Here is a 6,841-nt window from a genome sequence, read left to right as displayed (position 1 = left end):
TGTATTTATAATATGCAGTTGAAATATTTATAAACTTTTTTGTCAGGGATTTGCAAATCTCCTCACCTATCTCCACCTCACCCTGCAACCAAGTCTGCCATCTAGTGATGAGATAGGCAACTGCAACAACACATCTGAGATGCTCGCTGAGTTGGCCCAAAATTGGAGGAGCTTTTTGTTGCAGAAGCAGGGTTAACACCCCGGCCAATCCAGCCCCTTCTCCAACTTCCACAAGGGCAGGTACTCATTAAATCCTAAGGTTGAAGACAGCAAAGACTTTGAAAACTCTCTGCTTGAGCCAAGTCTTAAAATTTGTGGCCTCAGGAAGTTCCTACCTAGTCTATATGCCATCTGACATCATCTAGTGCTGTATGTGATGTCACCTGACGTCATCTAAAGCAGTGATGTCATCTAGAGCTGCAAGAATAAATTAGGGCAAGGCATTTGCCCTGCACGCGGCCGACCTGGTCCACCCAGGTTCGATTCCCCCTCTCAGAGAGCCCGCAAGCTACTGAGAGTATCTCGCTTGCATGGCAAAGCCTGGCAAGCTACCCGTGACGTATTCGATATGCCAAACACAGTAGCAACAAGTCTCACAATGGAGGCGTTACTGAGCCTGCTCGAGCAAATCAATAAACAACGGGAAGACAGTTGCTACAGTGCTAATGAAAAAAGAATTTGACAAGTAGTAATGCTTCAATAAATGTTTTCTCTCAGGACTATCCTTGCCATCTTTACACAAACACAAATCTTGTCTCATAAGCAGTTCCAGGACCAGCCACCACCATGCTGAGACCACTCTCCGCACACCTGAAGGTACTGGCAGAGGGACAAATCCACACGGGTTCCGGGGCCGAGATCTCCCAGCCTACTCGCATTGGAGTCGAGCATCCTCCACCCAGATCCTCCAAATTCCAGTAGGCGGGGGTCACACCCACCACCTGGCCCCCTGGCGCCGTGTAATCCCATCAATGGCCAAGACCCAGAGACTATAAAATCCAGCTCCTGGAACCGCGCGGCCGCATTGCGGCCGCGCAACATCTTATCAGGACATCTTTTATGACATCAATCATCTCATTCCTACTTTGGACAAACTTGCAGGCTATTGAATGTAGCCTGCCCACAGGGCAGAGTCTGGCAAACTCCCCGTGGCCTACCAAATATGCCAAATACCAGTAACAATGATGGGTCTCATTCTCCTAAAGAGCCTTGAATATAATCTCAGGGTTAGGATGAAAGAGACGTTACTGGGGCCTGCTCGAGGCAATCGACGAATAACAGGATGATGAAATGAAAAAATGAAAAGCAGTTCTTGTTGTCTCACTGCTAAGACAATGAAGCTCAGAGAACACCATTGACAAAGAGGCTGTCACTCAGTGTAAAACTGGAACGAAATGTAGCTGGATTCATTGACCTCCAAAAATAGTCACGTTGCTTAACATTAGGAGAAAATGACACCATTCACTGAACAAACAGTGTCATCTGCAAATACTAAACAGATGTGTTCCCTCTTATCACATCCTTGAGCTTACCTGGATGGTCTGGAAACCTCATTCACTTTGTGCATCTCCTTTCAGAGTCAGCTAACCCTCCACAGCCACTAGCTCTTCTCAAATGTAGACAGCATAAGGAGCAGCATTCAGCGCAAAGGATTTCTCACACCTTCTGCTATTTGTTGGGAATACATGAGCTTGCTCACCATCTTTCTCTGTATAGACTACGTCTGTCACTGTCACTGTCACTGTCCTCCCGTTGTTCATCAATTTGCTCAAGCGGGCCCAGAGACTTGTTACTGTGTTTGGCATGTTGAATATGTCACAGGTAGCTTGCCAGGCTTTGCCGAGCAGGCTAGATACTCTCGGTAGCTTGCTGGGCTCTCGGAGAGGGGCGGAGGAATCAAACCCAACTCAGCCGGGTTGGCTGCATACAAGGCAAATGCCCTACCACTGTGCTATTGCTCCAGTCCATAGTCTATGACTACAGAAGGTAAAGGTAAAAGGTAAAGGCTCTCCCGTTGATCATCGATTTGCTCGAGCGGGCCCAGTAACGTCTCCATTGGAGACTTTGTTGTTACTGTGTTTGGCATATCCAATACGTCACGGGGAGCTTGCCAGGCTCTGCCGTGCGGGCGAGATACTCTTGGCAGTTTGCCAGGCTCTCCGAGAGGGGCGGAGGAATCGAACTCGGGTCGGCCATGTTGGCTGCGTGCAAGGCAAATGCCCTACCGCTGTGCTATCGCTCCAGCCCATGACTACAGAAATAAAATATTTTTCCACACAATGTCCATTGATTTCATTAAAGGCCCATCCTCTTAGAACTGGCAACTTAAACTTTGCAGTCCCCAGATTTCACTGAAGATCTAAAGCTTATTGCATTCGTCCTCACCCCAATTGTCTCATGCACGGTGCTTTCATTTTCCAACTCTGGGAGCCAGAAGACACTCTCAGTAGTTAGGTCATGTTGTCAACAGATAGAGAGTCTCTCTGCAAGTCCAGCCAGGGTCTGTCTTGCAACAACAAAAGATAAATGTCTAATGCCTATCTTCATAAAGCTTGCATATTAGTGGGGGAAAGTGACCAATAAGCAGAATTTAAAATTAGATATATAATGATAAGTGCTAATGAGATAAAATTAGATGAAAGAGGGATTTTAAGTAGTAAGGTTGCAATTTAGAGAAAAGCTTAGAGACTTGGGTCTAAATGTGAAATTTAGTAGTGGACCAGGGTCTAAAATGGAGCTGTGTTCAGAAGAAATTCAGCCAGTGTGGGCAGGTTGGAAGAAATTATACACATGAGAGGAGGCCGAGCCAAGGACAGTGGCTGGAGTTCTGAACAAAGACTAACCTAGCAGTCAGTGTAGACTGCACCTCGGGGTCCTCTTCTTCGCAATCTCCATACCAATCTCAAGGCAAAAACTTTTTTTTAAATTTTTATTAGTGAAACACCATGAGGTACAGTTGTAGACTTACAAATTTTTGTGCTTGGGTTACAATTATAAAATGATCAAGTACCCATCCCTCCACCAGTGCCCATTTTCCAACACCAAGGATCCCAGTATCCCTCCCACCCCCTATCCCCCCCCTCGTCCCACCCTGCCTCTGTGGCAGGGCATTCCCTTTTGTTCTCTCTCTCTCCTTTTGGGTGCTGTGGTTTCCAAAAGAGGCATTGAGTGTCAATCATGTTCGGTCTATAATCTACTTTCAGCATGCCATCTCCCATCTTGGGCGGATCCTCCTAACACCCTTTATTTGATGCTCCCTTCTCTATCTGAACTGCCTTTTCCCCTAGCATGTGTGGCTGGCCTCCAAGGCATGGAGTAAACCTCCTGGTACTTATCTCAGCTATTTTTGGGTGTTACTCTCCTATTTTGTTACTTTATGTTCCCCAGATGAATGCAATCTTTCTAAGTCTGTCCCTCTCTTTCAGACTCATTTCTCTTAACAAGATACTTTCCATGTAGTACCAATTGTATGTAAATTTCATGCCTTCATCTTTTCTAACTGCTACGTAGTACTCCATTGTGTAGATGTACCAAAGTTTCTTTAACCAGTAATCTGTTCTCGGGCACTCAGGTTTTTTCCAGATTCTGGCTATCGTAAACAGTGCTGCAATGAACAAACAAGTGCAGATGTCACTTCCACTATACTTTTTTTACCTCTCTAGGATATATTCCCAGGAGGAGTGGCATTGCTGTGTCAAATGGAAGCTCAATTTCTAATTTTTGGAGAATCGTTCATACTGTTTTCCAAAAGGGCTGCACCAGTCAGCATTCCCACCAGCAGTAAAGGAAGGTCCCTTTCTCGCCACATCAGCGCCAGCACCGCTTGCTTTTGTTCTTTTGGATGTGGGCCAGTCTCTGTGGTGTGAGATGATATCTCATTGTGGTTTTGATTTGCATTTCCCTGATGATTAATGATGTGGAGCATTTTTTCATGTGCCTTTTAACCATTCGGATTTCTTCTTTGAGTTTCTGTTCATTTCCTCTCCCCATTTTTTAATGGGGTTGGAGACTGTCTTTGTACTTTGGTCACTGTTTCTTTTGAGGTGCAAAAGCTTCTTAGTTTAAGATGGTCCCATTTGTCTATCTCTGTTTTAACTAAGGCAAAAACTTCTATGTAGCAGTTAAAATTACTTTGACTCCATACCTGAAGAAAACTGGGAAATCAAGGCAACCCTTCTTGGGGACTATGGGATGGAATTTCATGTGGTGGGAGTTTCCTCATCCCCACTTCCCTTGTGCTGACTAAAGTGTAGCCCACTCTCCCCACCCACCCGCCAAACGGCTGCGGGAATTCAGGGCCACTGAACTCATGGAATTTATGGAAGCAGCACCAACAGAGGGCAGCACCTTCATGGCCCCACTGAGTCACAGGATTTGTTCCATGGTACCAAACAAAGGTGGATAGATTGCACACCGAGTCACCCATGAGAAGGGGAAGGGTAGAAATTCCAGAGAGGATTTGGAGGAAATAGGAAAAGACAGAGCTGGACACGAAAGGACCCAGAATAATCAGTGAGATCAAACCCAGAAGGGCACTAATAATTCCATGTAGTCTAGGAGACACAGACTGTACACATTTATGTACATACTTCATTAACAGAAAGCATATTTAAAATAATCATGAACCGATGAGTTGAACCTAGAAATGCCACCAAATCCCAGCCTAGTAAATGTCAGACAAAAGCCTTCTTAATAAAGGGTCTTTTCAACGTTAATGGTCAGAGATACTTGGGACCAGTCTGGGGAATTCCTTGTATAATCCTACGAGGGTTTTTTTTTAAGGTTTTCAAGTTTCACCCATGTTATAGCATGTTCCAATACATCATGCCATATGAGTAATATTCCACTTAATTATACATATATACATGTACAAGTATATCCATTTATCTACTTCTGAACATTTGGATTATTTCCACATTTTGGTTATTGTCAGTTATGCTGCTATAGACATCAGCATACAGATAATAATTTGGATTCCTGTTTTTATTTCTTGTATGTAGATAGATATGTCTTTGAATAGAATTTCTAGGTCTGAGAGAGAGAAGGAAACTGTCTGCCATAGAGTCATAGAGGTAGGCAGGGGGCTGGGGGGCTGGTGGGAGGGAAACTGAGGTCATTGGTGGTGGGAAATGGACACTGGTGGAGGGATGAGTGTTGGATCACTGCATGACTGAAATCTCATCATGAACAGCTTTGTAACTATATCTCATGGTGACTCAATAAAAAAGACACAAAATTTCTAGGTAATATTTAATTCCATATTTATCTTTTCCTGGCACCAGTTTGTTTTCTTTGAGGGTGACCCATTACCAAATTACTGGACAATTCCAGCACCCAATTAAGCAACTAATGGCGCCTTTCACTGTAACTCGGAAATTGTCTGAGATGGTATCTACTGATAACCCAAATAAAACACGAAGAAGTATCTGATCCTCATTTCTGATCTCTTCTAGTCCTGCCAAAAGAATTCTCCACTTGGAAAATGCTCCTTTATTATTTGTGTATCTTCTACATCTTTCCCAAAAAAGGGTGGCTTCTGGGAAGCCCAAGTCACCATTCTTGAATGCCAACCCAGTTCTGGTTCTCATGCAGTCCCAGGTATCAGACTCACCCTTCCATGGTAAACAGTTGTGAAACTAAGATGAGGAGGCAATTCCAGGACTATAGGTAGCACATGCTCCTTGGAGAAGAAATCTCCAGGGAGTTCCACTTATCCCAACACTGCAAGATCAAAAACAGACGTGTGAAGTGAAAATTGGGGTAGGGTAGTAGAGAGAAGAGAGCTGCACAGAGAGAGAGCCCAGAAAGTTGCTCATTGGTCAAATTAACTGCCCGTTAAAGCAATTCTGGCAACAGGGGTCCTGAACCCAGAGGAAATTTTTAAGCTTGTAAAGGACTTACCTGAGGTTACTAACTCCAAGGTGACAATGATTTAACTGGAGCACCAACACTTGGAATACTATGGGCTTAAATTCAGATCTGGGACGTGACACTTCTCATTAATGAATTGAGACTATGATTTGACAAATTGAGACTGTGAAATGATTGGACTTTCTATAACATAAATGAAGTCAAGAAAGCATATGAATAGCCAGAGTTTTCCTGGTAAGATTAGTTAAGGATCTCCCACTAGGCAGAAGAGCTCAGTGGGAATCAGAGCATTTGTGTTGAAACCCATGTTTCCAGTAGATAGTGTATTGTTTCTGTTGATAAGACACATTAACACTTAGCTCTTCTAAAAAGCCAAAATTATCTGTGCTCCCCCACTCCCACAACTGGAACCTTAAAATCTCCCACATCCACCAGACACGGAGTTTGAGGCACCTTTGGAAAGTGCCCTCACAGCTCCATGCTTAAGAGTTTAGATTAATCAGTGTCTCCCCAAGTCCTGTGTCATGATGTTGACTGAAATGGATTATCTTATACAAAGCACATCAAGTAAGGGCCACACTGCTTTTCATGTCATACAGAGGGTTCTGGTCTGTGTGCTGGTGATGAGCTCCTATACAGCCCATGCCATGAGGAAGGATGGAAAGTTCACTCACGCGCTTCCTTCATCATCTGTTCAAGGCATGTAAAGTGAAAAGAAAGTGAAAAACAGATGAGAAGAAACAACGTATTTTTCCTGCTAGCATCACTGTTGCTTCATGTCTACCCTTCCACCAGAATTAAACTCAGGGACTTGTTCCCAGGGACTCTTGGAGTATCCTGTGAAGTCCACCAAGGTGTGGCCATGTGACAAATGGACTTTATGCCACGTGACAAATGGACTGGTCGAGGGATCATTAGAACACACATAGCAAATCGACTACCTCAGTGTCGGAAGTATATATTCTTTATT

The sequence above is a fragment of the Sorex fumeus genome, unplaced genomic scaffold, assembly GCF_029834395.1.
Source record: "Sorex fumeus unplaced genomic scaffold, SorFum_2.1 ptg000151l, whole genome shotgun sequence".
Taxonomy (NCBI): Eukaryota; Metazoa; Chordata; class Mammalia; order Eulipotyphla; family Soricidae; genus Sorex; species Sorex fumeus.
The sequence above is the reverse complement of the archived record's forward strand: the minus strand, read 5'-3'. Positions refer to the sequence as shown.